This window comes from Hydractinia symbiolongicarpus, chromosome 9 (assembly GCF_029227915.1).
Source record: "Hydractinia symbiolongicarpus strain clone_291-10 chromosome 9, HSymV2.1, whole genome shotgun sequence".
NCBI classification, from domain to species: domain Eukaryota; kingdom Metazoa; phylum Cnidaria; class Hydrozoa; order Anthoathecata; family Hydractiniidae; genus Hydractinia; species Hydractinia symbiolongicarpus.
Genome location: NC_079883.1, coordinates 9,266,118 through 9,282,026, shown reverse-complemented (window position 1 = coordinate 9,282,026; position 15,909 = coordinate 9,266,118). Strand labels below are relative to the sequence as shown.

The window sequence follows — 15,909 nt, the reverse complement described above, 5'->3', positions numbered from 1 at the left end:
TGTGATCAAATTTTTTTATTTAATTTCTTTGAGTTACTTAGGACAAGGCGTATGCATGGATTATCTATTAGACTTTAAGGTTATAGTTTTGTGAAAAAAACAATGTTTTTTTAAAGATGTGTGGCTATAAAAATAGCCGTTGTTTTCTGAGTGTAGCGGTTTACTTCTTCTGTCCTTTGTCGTTCTTCTTTGGGAGTAAGACAGCTTGAATGTTTGGCAAAACACCACCAGCTGCAATGGTTACACCGCTCAAAAGTTTGTTTAATTCTTCATCATTACGAACAGCCAATTGTAAATGTCTTGGAATAATCCTAGCTTTTTTGTTGTCTCTTGCTGCGTTACCAGCCAACTCCAATATCTCAGCAGATAAATATTCCAAGACGGCTGCTAAGTAAACTGGTGCTCCAGATCCAATTCGGTTAGCATAGTGCCCTCTACGAAGGAATCTATGCACTCTACCGACTGGAAATTGAAGTCCAGCTCTTGAGGATCTTGTCTTGGCTTTAGCCTTAGCTTTTCCACCTTTTCCACGTCCAGACATAACTGCGATTTGATTTGTAAGTTAATACAAAAACGTACGAATATTTAACGTAAGTGTTAACGAAATAAACTTTACTCGTTTTTTCATCATAAAAATAGGATCGAAATCATGTTTTTTTAACCAATCATAATTAAGTATTAAACAAAAGATTTTTTTTTTAACCAATTAAATTGCGTATCGGCGTTTTCGGATCGAATTCGATCCGATTTTTTTACTTATAAACAAAAAGTTTTGACTTGCAGTTTAATGCTTATTTACAAGTTAAGTAGCAAAAATTTTTAACCATGTCTGACGCAGCAGCTAAAGGAGGAAAACAGGCACCTAAAGTAGCCAAGAAAGGTGAAAAAAGAGCCGGCAAAAAAGGAGGAAAGATTGGTGGAACTGGTGAAAAGAAACGCAAGAGAAAGAGAAAGGAAAGTTATGCTATTTACATCTACAATGTTTTGAAACAAGTTCACCCAGATGTCGGAGTTTCAAGCAAAGCTATGAGCATCATGAACTCATTTGTCAACGACATCTTTGAGCGCATTGCTTCCGAAGCTTCGCGTTTGGCTCTTCAAAACAAAAAGTCGACCATCTCTTCTCGTGAAATTCAAACCGCAGTACGTCTTCTCTTGCCTGGAGAACTTGCAAAACACGCAGTCAGTGAAGGAACAAAAGCCGTCACAAAATACACAAGCAGCAAGTAAACCAACGTCTACCAAACACAAACGGTCTTTTTTAAGACCACACATCTTTAAAAAAACATTTACTTGGCGTCACTACAAGTTAACCGAAGTTAATAAAACTTCTAAATAATGTGCTTAAGAACACTAGCCTACATTTAAAATACTTCCCCATGTGTGTGTGGATTAGCTTCACTTTTCATACGTATTATTAGCTGTACTTGCAGAAAAGACAAGTACATTGATCCATGTTATTGCTTACATTTAACTTAACCCAGCTTTTCACGGAAACACTCCCAGGCAAATTAACCCTACAAAGTATTTCTAAATTTTTTTTGTGTCATATATGACATAGTATCGTATAGCAATAAATGTAACTGTGACAAGACTTTACACATTGTGTAATTTGGAAGCGTGCACAAAGTAATGTTTTAAAAGATTTGTGGCTATAAAAATAGCCGTTTTTGTTGAGCAATGACAACGCTTAACCTCCGAATCCGTAAAGAGTTCTTCCTTGACGTTTTAAGGCATAAACAACATCCATAGCGGTAACGGTCTTGCGTTTAGCGTGCTCTGTGTAGGTTACAGCATCACGAATAACATTCTCTAAGAAAACCTTCAGTACACCTCTGGTTTCCTCATAGATAAGGCCAGAGATACGTTTGACACCACCTCGTCGAGCAAGACGCCGAATAGCAGGTTTTGTGATTCCCTGAATGTTATCACGAAGAATTTTTCGGTGACGTTTAGCACCTCCTTTTCCCAATCCTTTACCTCCTTTTCCGCGTCCAGACATATTGATATAGTTGCGTACAGAACGAGTACAAAAACAACGTTTGAGTTAACAGAATTCAGACAGCTTTAAAAAGAGGCCATAAAATTACCTACTGCTCGTGGAAACACCCTAATTAACCAATAGAGTTGCGTCATTACAAAATGTTCCGAACATTTTGTACATTTTTTTAAGTAAAACTGTAGTTTTTTTAAAAATTCGTGGTCTTAATGTTTCAGTAAGGCAATAAATTTGGCATCGTTGGAATTCGCCAAACCTTCTGCTACTTACTAAGAAAAAAAAAAGTCAAAAGCTTTTGTGTATCAGAAGATACAGCCGTTTTCCCGTAGCCAAAAAACACAGATTTTATAAAAATGTTAAAGTAATGAGCGTAATGTCATTATGCAGCCAATCAGAAATTACTTTCTTAGCACCAATCAAATGGTTTGTTTTGAACCTTAGCTGTCAATCAATATGAGAAATAAAACTTTGGCGCGATAGTGCATTTTAGACCGTCTTGTGTATCCGTACTACATCGACTTCTTAAAATATGGCTCGTACAAAGCAAACTGCACGTAAATCTACTGGAGGAAAGGCTCCACGAAAACAACTCGCCACTAAAGCTGCGAGGAAAAGCGCACCAGCTACTGGAGGAGTGAAAAAACCACATCGTTACAGACCTGGTACAGTTGCTCTCAGAGAAATCAGAAGATACCAGAAGTCAACCGAGCTCTTGATCCGCAAGTTGCCTTTCCAGCGTCTTGTGCGAGAAATTGCTCAGGACTTCAAAACAGATCTGCGATTCCAGAGCACAGCCGTTATGGCTCTGCAAGAGGCTTCTGAAGCGTACCTTGTTGGCTTGTTCGAGGATACTAACTTGTGTGCCATTCACGCAAAACGAGTTACAATCATGCCTAAAGACATCCAGTTGGCAAGAAGAATTCGTGGGGAACGTGCCTAAGCATCTTACCAAACAAAAAACGGCTATTTTTATAGCCACACATCCATAAAAAATATTACGGCTAGCTTTTTATATCAAACTTTGTCCTGCTTTCTGTTTAAATTTTATGCTACATAAAAATTTTATGCTACATAAAGTTTGACAATGTTAAAAATATGAAGGGCAAGAAAAGTAAAAGCAAGAAAATAAGAAATTTAAAAACGAAAATACTTAAACTTAGGGAATCTAATCTTAAATTTACTCTTTTTTAACTGTTTAAGTGACTTAAACAAGTTTAACTTTGTACCAAGATAATGTTTTTTTGTAAATGTGTGGCTATAAAAATAGCCGTTTGTTAATGTAATAGCCAGATACACACAAATTATTTTTTTGCGGTCTTCTTTGCTGCCTTTTTGGGAGTCTTTTTGACCTTCTTTGCTGCAGGTTTTTTAGCAACAGGCTTCTTTGTGGGTTTCTTAGCTGCTGGTTTCTTAGCCGAGGCTTTCTTTGTGGCAGGCTTCTTTGCTGCTTTCTTTGGCGTGCTCTTCTTTGCTGGCTTCTTTTTTGGTGTACTTTTCTTTGCAGTAGGCTTCTTTGCCGTTGGCTTTTTTGCTGCGGCCTTTTTCTTAGGTTTTTCTTTTTTTACCTGACCTAGCTTGAATGATCCAGAAGCACCAGTGCCTTTAGTTTGAATCAAATCGCCTGATGTTACTCCTCGTTTAAGAGCCATTTTCAGATGATGATCTGAGTTTTCAGCAACTTTGTAATTTGCATGAATATATTTTGTAATAGCTTGGCGAGATGAACCACCGCGTTCCTTTAGGGTAGCGATAGCAGCCTTGATCATGTCCACATATTTAGGGTGATCAGCTGTCTTCTTTGCAGCAGGTTTCTTCTTGGGTGCGATTTTCTTTGGAGAAGCTGCTTCACTCATTTTTAATGTTTTCTTACAACAATCCAACGATAAACGATGCTTGTTATCACAGTAGAAGTATACTAAACATTACCGTGTAAATGAGATATAATTTAAGACGGTGCGAAGTATGCGGACGTAAAAGTACCACTCCCGGGAATTGATTTGGCGCGAAAACAGAAATGTGTGTTTCTGTACATCGTATAATGTCCGTTTTGGGTGCCGCGACTATGCGAAAGCATGTTAATTTTTATTTGTAGTACGACGCAATAGTCTGCAAGAGAAGCTGCTGGAGTTTGAGGTCTTCAGCATTACATCTAGTCTGTTAATTTGGGCTTCTTCCGCGCTCGTGTTAGGATTTTCATAAAGCGTTCTTTGGTTTGCGTTGCGTATGTCGGCCTACATCATCGACACGGCCTGTTTCCGGCTATTAGGAGCAATTCATATATTGGGCACTGCGTTTCGACTTTTTTATTAGACCACAGTAAAAAAATTCACTCACAGAAGTCCCTTTCTTTCATGGCTACAAACACGAAGAATTCTGTCGTAAGTAAAACGAATGCGCAAGCCAAAATGACGATGGGGCGAAGTCATAAGCATGGCCCTGTGGCCCAATGGATAAGGCATCTGACTACGAATCAGGGGATTCCAGGTTCGACTCCTGGCAGGGTCGCACTGTCGCATTTCGGCTGCATGGTCTACTGTGTAACGCGCGCGCACGTTCTGGCGTAATGCGTTGATAAACGGAATGTACGCAGACATATTGGAAAGTAATATCACGCACTTAGTATCGTCGCCTTTGTTAGCATTCATGTAAGTTACCATCCACTCGCTACAGTCGCTCTCCATCCTACGGCTAAATCAACAGCCGTGATTTTTACTATGTCGCCGTCCATCCGTACGCGGTGACAGTTGTAAGCTTTACAGTAACGTGACATGCTCCACAAGCAGTTACGGTGTGTGGACGATGCCTATCATGGCAACGCTTGTTCTTTATCGCTTCTCGGCCTAATGGCTAAGATCAAGTGTAGTATCTGTTCTTATCAGTTTAATATCTGGTAGGCCATTCTCTGAATGGTCAGTATATTAATCTGATTTTTGGCCTTGGGTCATGGAGGTGGATTCATTCACGCCGTGACCACGGGTTGCCTTGGTGTTGCACTATTACCGATGGCGGCCCACATAAGCAATAAAAGAATAATAGCAGTCCTCTTTCCGACGGCACTCTGCATAGTCTACGGCGGGAACAAAACGCGTACACTGGGGGAGAATACAGCCTATGCCCCGCGACACGGCAGTTTATAACACACTCAAGCCACAAGCATTAACAAACTTTGAAGGGTACCCTCATGCTACGGTGCAGTTCCAACTCATACTTACCTGACGGGGAAGTAAAGACTGATCAATGAGGGTTTTCTTCCAGAGTGAGGCTCTTGCATTGCACTACGCTTGGGCTGACCTCTGCGATTACTGCAAACGTCAGTAACTCGACCGTACAATTTCTGGTAGTGGGGGCCTGCGTCCGCGCTCGCCCCCTCCTTAAGTCAAAATGAATGAGCTTAGAAAAGTTGCGCGGCCAAATGTCGGTGGTGACTTAAACGCTAAGGTAAAACCTCGCTTGGCTGTTACGAAACGTGATTGCGATATAAGTCCTCGGAAGGCGGCGGAATTTTATTTTATTTGCCATTCCGTCAGGGTTATTGGATGATCGGCAATAGATCGAGTTTGTATGCATTTGAAAGCTCTTTTTTCTCGTACTATCACCTGAAAATGTCGTAGGAAAATGTCATAGGAAACACTTTCAACAACCGCCACGTTCCTTAATTGTTATAACAAGAAATATATCACAGCAAATGAAAATGAAAAGCCTACGACACCGGGAGTTCCCAGGCGGTCCCCCATCCAAGTACTATCCCGGCCCGACGATGCTTAACTTCCGTGATCAGACGAGAACGGGTGTGTTCATCGTGGTATGGCCGTAGACATTAGTAGGTGCAAATACGTGCAATTTATTTTGACGTTGTGATCAAATTTTTTTATTTAATTTCTTTGAGTTACTTAGGACAAGGCGTATGCATGGATTATCTATTAGACTTTAAGGTTATAGTTTTGTGAAAAAAACAATGTTTTTTTAAAGATGTGTGGCTATAAAAATAGCCGTTGTTTTCTGAGTGTAGCGGTTTACTTCTTCTGTCCTTTGTCGTTCTTCTTTGGGAGTAAGACAGCTTGAATGTTTGGCAAAACACCACCAGCTGCAATGGTTACACCGCTCAAAAGTTTGTTTAATTCTTCATCATTACGAACAGCCAATTGTAAATGTCTTGGAATAATCCTAGCTTTTTTGTTGTCTCTTGCTGCGTTACCAGCCAACTCCAATATCTCAGCAGATAAATATTCCAAGACGGCTGCTAAGTAAACTGGTGCTCCAGATCCAATTCGGTTAGCATAGTGCCCTCTACGAAGGAATCTATGCACTCTACCGACTGGAAATTGAAGTCCAGCTCTTGAGGATCTTGTCTTGGCTTTAGCCTTAGCTTTTCCACCTTTTCCACGTCCAGACATAACTGCGATTTGATTTGTAAGTTAATACAAAAACGTACGAATATTTAACGTAAGTGTTAACGAAATAAACTTTACTCGTTTTTTCATCATAAAAATAGGATCGAAATCATGTTTTTTTAACCAATCATAATTAAGTATTAAACAAAAGATTTTTTTTTTAACCAATTAAATTGCGTATCGGCGTTTTCGGATCGAATTCGATCCGATTTTTTTACTTATAAACAAAAAGTTTTGACTTGCAGTTTAATGCTTATTTACAAGTTAAGTAGCAAAAATTTTTAACCATGTCTGACGCAGCAGCTAAAGGAGGAAAACAGGCACCTAAAGTAGCCAAGAAAGGTGAAAAAAGAGCCGGCAAAAAAGGAGGAAAGATTGGTGGAACTGGTGAAAAGAAACGCAAGAGAAAGAGAAAGGAAAGTTATGCTATTTACATCTACAATGTTTTGAAACAAGTTCACCCAGATGTCGGAGTTTCAAGCAAAGCTATGAGCATCATGAACTCATTTGTCAACGACATCTTTGAGCGCATTGCTTCCGAAGCTTCGCGTTTGGCTCTTCAAAACAAAAAGTCGACCATCTCTTCTCGTGAAATTCAAACCGCAGTACGTCTTCTCTTGCCTGGAGAACTTGCAAAACACGCAGTCAGTGAAGGAACAAAAGCCGTCACAAAATACACAAGCAGCAAGTAAACCAACGTCTACCAAACACAAACGGTCTTTTTTAAGACCACACATCTTTAAAAAAACATTTACTTGGCGTCACTACAAGTTAACCGAAGTTAATAAAACTTCTAAATAATGTGCTTAAGAACACTAGCCTACATTTAAAATACTTCCCCATGTGTGTGTGGATTAGCTTCACTTTTCATACGTATTATTAGCTGTACTTGCAGAAAAGACAAGTACATTGATCCATGTTATTGCTTACATTTAACTTAACCCAGCTTTTCACGGAAACACTCCCAGGCAAATTAACCCTACAAAGTATTTCTAAATTTTTTTTGTGTCATATATGACATAGTATCGTATAGCAATAAATGTAACTGTGACAAGACTTTACACATTGTGTAATTTGGAAGCGTGCACAAAGTAATGTTTTAAAAGATTTGTGGCTATAAAAATAGCCGTTTTTGTTGAGCAATGACAACGCTTAACCTCCGAATCCGTAAAGAGTTCTTCCTTGACGTTTTAAGGCATAAACAACATCCATAGCGGTAACGGTCTTGCGTTTAGCGTGCTCTGTGTAGGTTACAGCATCACGAATAACATTCTCTAAGAAAACCTTCAGTACACCTCTGGTTTCCTCATAGATAAGGCCAGAGATACGTTTGACACCACCTCGTCGAGCAAGACGCCGAATAGCAGGTTTTGTGATTCCCTGAATGTTATCACGAAGAATTTTTCGGTGACGTTTAGCACCTCCTTTTCCCAATCCTTTACCTCCTTTTCCGCGTCCAGACATATTGATATAGTTGCGTACAGAACGAGTACAAAAACAACGTTTGAGTTAACAGAATTCAGACAGCTTTAAAAAGAGGCCATAAAATTACCTACTGCTCGTGGAAACACCCTAATTAACCAATAGAGTTGCGTCATTACAAAATGTTCCGAACATTTTGTACATTTTTTTAAGTAAAACTGTAGTTTTTTTAAAAATTCGTGGTCTTAATGTTTCAGTAAGGCAATAAATTTGGCATCGTTGGAATTCGCCAAACCTTCTGCTACTTACTAAAAAAAAAAAAAGTCAAAAGCTTTTGTGTATCAGAAGATACAGCCGTTTTCCCGTAGCCAAAAAACACAGATTTTATAAAAATGTTAAAGTAATGAGCGTAATGTCATTATGCAGCCAATCAGAAATTACTTTCTTAGCACCAATCAAATGGTTTGTTTTGAACCTTAGCTGTCAATCAATATGAGAAATAAAACTTTGGCGCGATAGTGCATTTTAGACCGTCTTGTGTATCCGTACTACATCGACTTCTTAAAATATGGCTCGTACAAAGCAAACTGCACGTAAATCTACTGGAGGAAAGGCTCCACGAAAACAACTCGCCACTAAAGCTGCGAGGAAAAGCGCACCAGCTACTGGAGGAGTGAAAAAACCACATCGTTACAGACCTGGTACAGTTGCTCTCAGAGAAATCAGAAGATACCAGAAGTCAACCGAGCTCTTGATCCGCAAGTTGCCTTTCCAGCGTCTTGTGCGAGAAATTGCTCAGGACTTCAAAACAGATCTGCGATTCCAGAGCACAGCCGTTATGGCTCTGCAAGAGGCTTCTGAAGCGTACCTTGTTGGCTTGTTCGAGGATACTAACTTGTGTGCCATTCACGCAAAACGAGTTACAATCATGCCTAAAGACATCCAGTTGGCAAGAAGAATTCGTGGGGAACGTGCCTAAGCATCTTACCAAACAAAAAACGGCTATTTTTATAGCCACACATCCATAAAAAATATTACGGCTAGCTTTTTATATCAAACTTTGTCCTGCTTTCTGTTTAAATTTTATGCTACATAAAAATTTTATGCTACATAAAGTTTGACAATGTTAAAAATATGAAGGGCAAGAAAAGTAAAAGCAAGAAAATAAGAAATTTAAAAACGAAAATACTTAAACTTAGGGAATCTAATCTTAAATTTACTCTTTTTTAACTGTTTAAGTGACTTAAACAAGTTTAACTTTGTACCAAGATAATGTTTTTTTGTAAATGTGTGGCTATAAAAATAGCCGTTTGTTAATGTAATAGCCAGATACACACAAATTATTTTTTTGCGGTCTTCTTTGCTGCCTTTTTGGGAGTCTTTTTGACCTTCTTTGCTGCAGGTTTTTTAGCAACAGGCTTCTTTGTGGGTTTCTTAGCTGCTGGTTTCTTAGCCGAGGCTTTCTTTGTGGCAGGCTTCTTTGCTGCTTTCTTTGGCGTGCTCTTCTTTGCTGGCTTCTTTTTTGGTGTACTTTTCTTTGCAGTAGGCTTCTTTGCCGTTGGCTTTTTTGCTGCGGCCTTTTTCTTAGGTTTTTCTTTTTTTACCTGACCTAGCTTGAATGATCCAGAAGCACCAGTGCCTTTAGTTTGAATCAAATCGCCTGATGTTACTCCTCGTTTAAGAGCCATTTTCAGATGATGATCTGAGTTTTCAGCAACTTTGTAATTTGCATGAATATATTTTGTAATAGCTTGGCGAGATGAACCACCGCGTTCCTTTAGGGTAGCGATAGCAGCCTTGATCATGTCCACATATTTAGGGTGATCAGCTGTCTTCTTTGCAGCAGGTTTCTTCTTGGGTGCGATTTTCTTTGGAGAAGCTGCTTCACTCATTTTTAATGTTTTCTTACAACAATCCAACGATAAACGATGCTTGTTATCACAGTAGAAGTATACTAAACATTACCGTGTAAATGAGATATAATTTAAGACGGTGCGAAGTATGCGGACGTAAAAGTACCACTCCCGGGAATTGATTTGGCGCGAAAACAGAAATGTGTGTTTCTGTACATCGTATAATGTCCGTTTTGGGTGCCGCGACTATGCGAAAGCATGTTAATTTTTATTTGTAGTACGACGCAATAGTCTGCAAGAGAAGCTGCTGGAGTTTGAGGTCTTCAGCATTACATCTAGTCTGTTAATTTGGGCTTCTTCCGCGCTCGTGTTAGGATTTTCATAAAGCGTTCTTTGGTTTGCGTTGCGTATGTCGGCCTACATCATCGACACGGCCTGTTTCCGGCTATTAGGAGCAATTCATATATTGGGCACTGCGTTTCGACTTTTTTATTAGACCACAGTAAAAAAATTCACTCACAGAAGTCCCTTTCTTTCATGGCTACAAACACGAAGAATTCTGTCGTAAGTAAAACGAATGCGCAAGCCAAAATGACGATGGGGCGAAGTCATAAGCATGGCCCTGTGGCCCAATGGATAAGGCATCTGACTACGAATCAGGGGATTCCAGGTTCGACTCCTGGCAGGGTCGCACTGTCGCATTTCGGCTGCATGGTCTACTGTGTAACGCGCGCGCACGTTCTGGCGTAATGCGTTGATAAACGGAATGTACGCAGACATATTGGAAAGTAATATCACGCACTTAGTATCGTCGCCTTTGTTAGCATTCATGTAAGTTACCATCCACTCGCTACAGTCGCTCTCCATCCTACGGCTAAATCAACAGCCGTGATTTTTACTATGTCGCCGTCCATCCGTACGCGGTGACAGTTGTAAGCTTTACAGTAACGTGACATGCTCCACAAGCAGTTACGGTGTGTGGACGATGCCTATCATGGCAACGCTTGTTCTTTATCGCTTCTCGGCCTAATGGCTAAGATCAAGTGTAGTATCTGTTCTTATCAGTTTAATATCTGGTAGGCCATTCTCTGAATGGTCAGTATATTAATCTGATTTTTGGCCTTGGGTCATGGAGGTGGATTCATTCACGCCGTGACCACGGGTTGCCTTGGTGTTGCACTATTACCGATGGCGGCCCACATAAGCAATAAAAGAATAATAGCAGTCCTCTTTCCGACGGCACTCTGCATAGTCTACGGCGGGAACAAAACGCGTACACTGGGGGAGAATACAGCCTATGCCCCGCGACACGGCAGTTTATAACACACTCAAGCCACAAGCATTAACAAACTTTGAAGGGTACCCTCATGCTACGGTGCAGTTCCAACTCATACTTACCTGACGGGGAAGTAAAGACTGATCAATGAGGGTTTTCTTCCAGAGTGAGGCTCTTGCATTGCACTACGCTTGGGCTGACCTCTGCGATTACTGCAAACGTCAGTAACTCGACCGTACAATTTCTGGTAGTGGGGGCCTGCGTCCGCGCTCGCCCCCTCCTTAAGTCAAAATGAATGAGCTTAGAAAAGTTGCGCGGCCAAATGTCGGTGGTGACTTAAACGCTAAGGTAAAACCTCGCTTGGCTGTTACGAAACGTGATTGCGATATAAGTCCTCGGAAGGCGGCGGAATTTTATTTTATTTGCCATTCCGTCAGGGTTATTGGATGATCGGCAATAGATCGAGTTTGTATGCATTTGAAAGCTCTTTTTTCTCGTACTATCACCTGAAAATGTCGTAGGAAAATGTCATAGGAAACACTTTCAACAACCGCCACGTTCCTTAATTGTTATAACAAGAAATATATCACAGCAAATGAAAATGAAAAGCCTACGACACCGGGAGTTCCCAGGCGGTCCCCCATCCAAGTACTATCCCGGCCCGACGATGCTTAACTTCCGTGATCAGACGAGAACGGGTGTGTTCATCGTGGTATGGCCGTAGACATTAGTAGGTGCAAATACGTGCAATTTATTTTGACGTTGTGATCAAATTTTTTTATTTAATTTCTTTGAGTTACTTAGGACAAGGCGTATGCATGGATTATCTATTAGACTTTAAGGTTATAGTTTTGTGAAAAAAACAATGTTTTTTTAAAGATGTGTGGCTATAAAAATAGCCGTTGTTTTCTGAGTGTAGCGGTTTACTTCTTCTGTCCTTTGTCGTTCTTCTTTGGGAGTAAGACAGCTTGAATGTTTGGCAAAACACCACCAGCTGCAATGGTTACACCGCTCAAAAGTTTGTTTAATTCTTCATCATTACGAACAGCCAATTGTAAATGTCTTGGAATAATCCTAGCTTTTTTGTTGTCTCTTGCTGCGTTACCAGCCAACTCCAATATCTCAGCAGATAAATATTCCAAGACGGCTGCTAAGTAAACTGGTGCTCCAGATCCAATTCGGTTAGCATAGTGCCCTCTACGAAGGAATCTATGCACTCTACCGACTGGAAATTGAAGTCCAGCTCTTGAGGATCTTGTCTTGGCTTTAGCCTTAGCTTTTCCACCTTTTCCACGTCCAGACATAACTGCGATTTGATTTGTAAGTTAATACAAAAACGTACGAATATTTAACGTAAGTGTTAACGAAATAAACTTTACTCGTTTTTTCATCATAAAAATAGGATCGAAATCATGTTTTTTTAACCAATCATAATTAAGTATTAAACAAAAGATTTTTTTTTTAACCAATTAAATTGCGTATCGGCGTTTTCGGATCGAATTCGATCCGATTTTTTTACTTATAAACAAAAAGTTTTGACTTGCAGTTTAATGCTTATTTACAAGTTAAGTAGCAAAAATTTTTAACCATGTCTGACGCAGCAGCTAAAGGAGGAAAACAGGCACCTAAAGTAGCCAAGAAAGGTGAAAAAAGAGCCGGCAAAAAAGGAGGAAAGATTGGTGGAACTGGTGAAAAGAAACGCAAGAGAAAGAGAAAGGAAAGTTATGCTATTTACATCTACAATGTTTTGAAACAAGTTCACCCAGATGTCGGAGTTTCAAGCAAAGCTATGAGCATCATGAACTCATTTGTCAACGACATCTTTGAGCGCATTGCTTCCGAAGCTTCGCGTTTGGCTCTTCAAAACAAAAAGTCGACCATCTCTTCTCGTGAAATTCAAACCGCAGTACGTCTTCTCTTGCCTGGAGAACTTGCAAAACACGCAGTCAGTGAAGGAACAAAAGCCGTCACAAAATACACAAGCAGCAAGTAAACCAACGTCTACCAAACACAAACGGTCTTTTTTAAGACCACACATCTTTAAAAAAACATTTACTTGGCGTCACTACAAGTTAACCGAAGTTAATAAAACTTCTAAATAATGTGCTTAAGAACACTAGCCTACATTTAAAATACTTCCCCATGTGTGTGTGGATTAGCTTCACTTTTCATACGTATTATTAGCTGTACTTGCAGAAAAGACAAGTACATTGATCCATGTTATTGCTTACATTTAACTTAACCCAGCTTTTCACGGAAACACTCCCAGGCAAATTAACCCTACAAAGTATTTCTAAATTTTTTTTGTGTCATATATGACATAGTATCGTATAGCAATAAATGTAACTGTGACAAGACTTTACACATTGTGTAATTTGGAAGCGTGCACAAAGTAATGTTTTAAAAGATTTGTGGCTATAAAAATAGCCGTTTTTGTTGAGCAATGACAACGCTTAACCTCCGAATCCGTAAAGAGTTCTTCCTTGACGTTTTAAGGCATAAACAACATCCATAGCGGTAACGGTCTTGCGTTTAGCGTGCTCTGTGTAGGTTACAGCATCACGAATAACATTCTCTAAGAAAACCTTCAGTACACCTCTGGTTTCCTCATAGATAAGGCCAGAGATACGTTTGACACCACCTCGTCGAGCAAGACGCCGAATAGCAGGTTTTGTGATTCCCTGAATGTTATCACGAAGAATTTTTCGGTGACGTTTAGCACCTCCTTTTCCCAATCCTTTACCTCCTTTTCCGCGTCCAGACATATTGATATAGTTGCGTACAGAACGAGTACAAAAACAACGTTTGAGTTAACAGAATTCAGACAGCTTTAAAAAGAGGCCATAAAATTACCTACTGCTCGTGGAAACACCCTAATTAACCAATAGAGTTGCGTCATTACAAAATGTTCCGAACATTTTGTACATTTTTTTAAGTAAAACTGTAGTTTTTTTAAAAATTCGTGGTCTTAATGTTTCAGTAAGGCAATAAATTTGGCATCGTTGGAATTCGCCAAACCTTCTGCTACTTACTAAAAAAAAAAAAAGTCAAAAGCTTTTGTGTATCAGAAGATACAGCCGTTTTCCCGTAGCCAAAAAACACAGATTTTATAAAAATGTTAAGTAATGAGCGTAATGTCATTATGCAGCCAATCAGAAATTACTTTCTTAGCACCAATCAAATGGTTTGTTTTGAACCTTAGCTGTCAATCAATATGAGAAATAAAACTTTGGCGCGATAGTGCATTTTAGACCGTCTTGTGTATCCGTACTACATCGACTTCTTAAAATATGGCTCGTACAAAGCAAACTGCACGTAAATCTACTGGAGGAAAGGCTCCACGAAAACAACTCGCCACTAAAGCTGCGAGGAAAAGCGCACCAGCTACTGGAGGAGTGAAAAAACCACATCGTTACAGACCTGGTACAGTTGCTCTCAGAGAAATCAGAAGATACCAGAAGTCAACCGAGCTCTTGATCCGCAAGTTGCCTTTCCAGCGTCTTGTGCGAGAAATTGCTCAGGACTTCAAAACAGATCTGCGATTCCAGAGCACAGCCGTTATGGCTCTGCAAGAGGCTTCTGAAGCGTACCTTGTTGGCTTGTTCGAGGATACTAACTTGTGTGCCATTCACGCAAAACGAGTTACAATCATGCCTAAAGACATCCAGTTGGCAAGAAGAATTCGTGGGGAACGTGCCTAAGCATCTTACCAAACAAAAAACGGCTATTTTTATAGCCACACATCCATAAAAAATATTACGGCTAGCTTTTTATATCAAACTTTGTCCTGCTTTCTGTTTAAATTTTATGCTACATAAAAATTTTATGCTACATAAAGTTTGACAATGTTAAAAATATGAAGGGCAAGAAAAGTAAAAGCAAGAAAATAAGAAATTTAAAAACGAAAATACTTAAACTTAGGGAATCTAATCTTAAATTTACTCTTTTTTAACTGTTTAAGTGACTTAAACAAGTTTAACTTTGTACCAAGATAATGTTTTTTTGTAAATGTGTGGCTATAAAAATAGCCGTTTGTTAATGTAATAGCCAGATACACACAAATTATTTTTTTGCGGTCTTCTTTGCTGCCTTTTTGGGAGTCTTTTTGACCTTCTTTGCTGCAGGTTTTTTAGCAACAGGCTTCTTTGTGGGTTTCTTAGCTGCTGGTTTCTTAGCCGAGGCTTTCTTTGTGGCAGGCTTCTTTGCTGCTTTCTTTGGCGTGCTCTTCTTTGCTGGCTTCTTTTTTGGTGTACTTTTCTTTGCAGTAGGCTTCTTTGCCGTTGGCTTTTTTGCTGCGGCCTTTTTCTTAGGTTTTTCTTTTTTTACCTGACCTAGCTTGAATGATCCAGAAGCACCAGTGCCTTTAGTTTGAATCAAATCGCCTGATGTTACTCCTCGTTTAAGAGCCATTTTCAGATGATGATCTGAGTTTTCAGCAACTTTGTAATTTGCATGAATATATTTTGTAATAGCTTGGCGAGATGAACCACCGCGTTCCTTTAGGGTAGCGATAGCAGCCTTGATCATGTCCACATATTTAGGGTGATCAGCTGTCTTCTTTGCAGCAGGTTTCTTCTTGGGTGCGATTTTCTTTGGAGAAGCTGCTTCACTCATTTTTAATGTTTTCTTACAACAATCCAACGATAAACGATGCTTGTTATCACAGTAGAAGTATACTAAACATTACCGTGTAAATGAGATATAATTTAAGACGGTGCGAAGTATGCGGACGTAAAAGTACCACTCCCGGGAATTGATTTGGCGCGAAAACAGAAATGTGTGTTTCTGTACATCGTATAATGTCCGTTTTGGGTGCCGCGACTATGCGAAAGCATGTTAATTTTTATTTGTAGTACGACGCAATAGTCTGCAAGAGAAGCTGCTGGAGTTTGAGGTCTTCAGCATTACATCTAGTCTGTTAATTTGGGCTTCTTCGCGCTCGTGTTAGGATTTTCATAAAGCGTTCTT

The 15,909-nt window shown here is 39.7% G+C and overlaps 8 non-coding genes across 8 annotated transcripts; 6 read left to right on the top strand and 2 right to left on the bottom strand.

The window, feature by feature from the left end:
• The first annotated feature begins 4,431 nt into the window (after nt 1–4,431).
• Nucleotides 4,432–4,504, top strand: Trnar-acg (transfer RNA arginine (anticodon ACG)). The gene has a single exon. It is a non-coding gene; the product is annotated as a tRNA-Arg (tRNA).
• A 322-nt stretch (nt 4,505–4,826) lies between these two features.
• Nucleotides 4,827–5,018, top strand: LOC130660914 (U2 spliceosomal RNA). The gene has a single exon (XR_008988111.1). It is a non-coding gene; the product is annotated as a U2 spliceosomal RNA (small nuclear RNA).
• A 185-nt stretch (nt 5,019–5,203) lies between these two features.
• On the top strand, nt 5,204–5,368 carry LOC130659865 (U1 spliceosomal RNA). The gene has a single exon (XR_008987069.1). It is a non-coding gene; the product is annotated as a U1 spliceosomal RNA (small nuclear RNA).
• A 328-nt stretch (nt 5,369–5,696) lies between these two features.
• On the bottom strand, nt 5,697–5,815 carry LOC130661600 (5S ribosomal RNA). Its single transcript, XR_008988778.1, has one exon. It is a non-coding gene; the product is annotated as a 5S ribosomal RNA (ribosomal RNA).
• A 4,468-nt stretch (nt 5,816–10,283) lies between these two features.
• Trnar-acg (transfer RNA arginine (anticodon ACG)) lies at nt 10,284–10,356 on the top strand. Its single transcript has one exon. It is a non-coding gene; the product is annotated as a tRNA-Arg (tRNA).
• A 322-nt stretch (nt 10,357–10,678) lies between these two features.
• On the top strand, nt 10,679–10,870 carry LOC130660912 (U2 spliceosomal RNA). The gene has a single exon (XR_008988109.1). It is a non-coding gene; the product is annotated as a U2 spliceosomal RNA (small nuclear RNA).
• Nucleotides 10,871–11,055: 185 nt separating this feature from the next.
• On the top strand, nt 11,056–11,220 carry LOC130659864 (U1 spliceosomal RNA). The gene has a single exon (XR_008987068.1). It is a non-coding gene; the product is annotated as a U1 spliceosomal RNA (small nuclear RNA).
• Nucleotides 11,221–11,548: 328 nt separating this feature from the next.
• On the bottom strand, nt 11,549–11,667 carry LOC130661599 (5S ribosomal RNA). The gene has a single exon (XR_008988777.1). It is a non-coding gene; the product is annotated as a 5S ribosomal RNA (ribosomal RNA).
• Between the last annotated feature and the right edge of the window lie 4,242 nt (nt 11,668–15,909).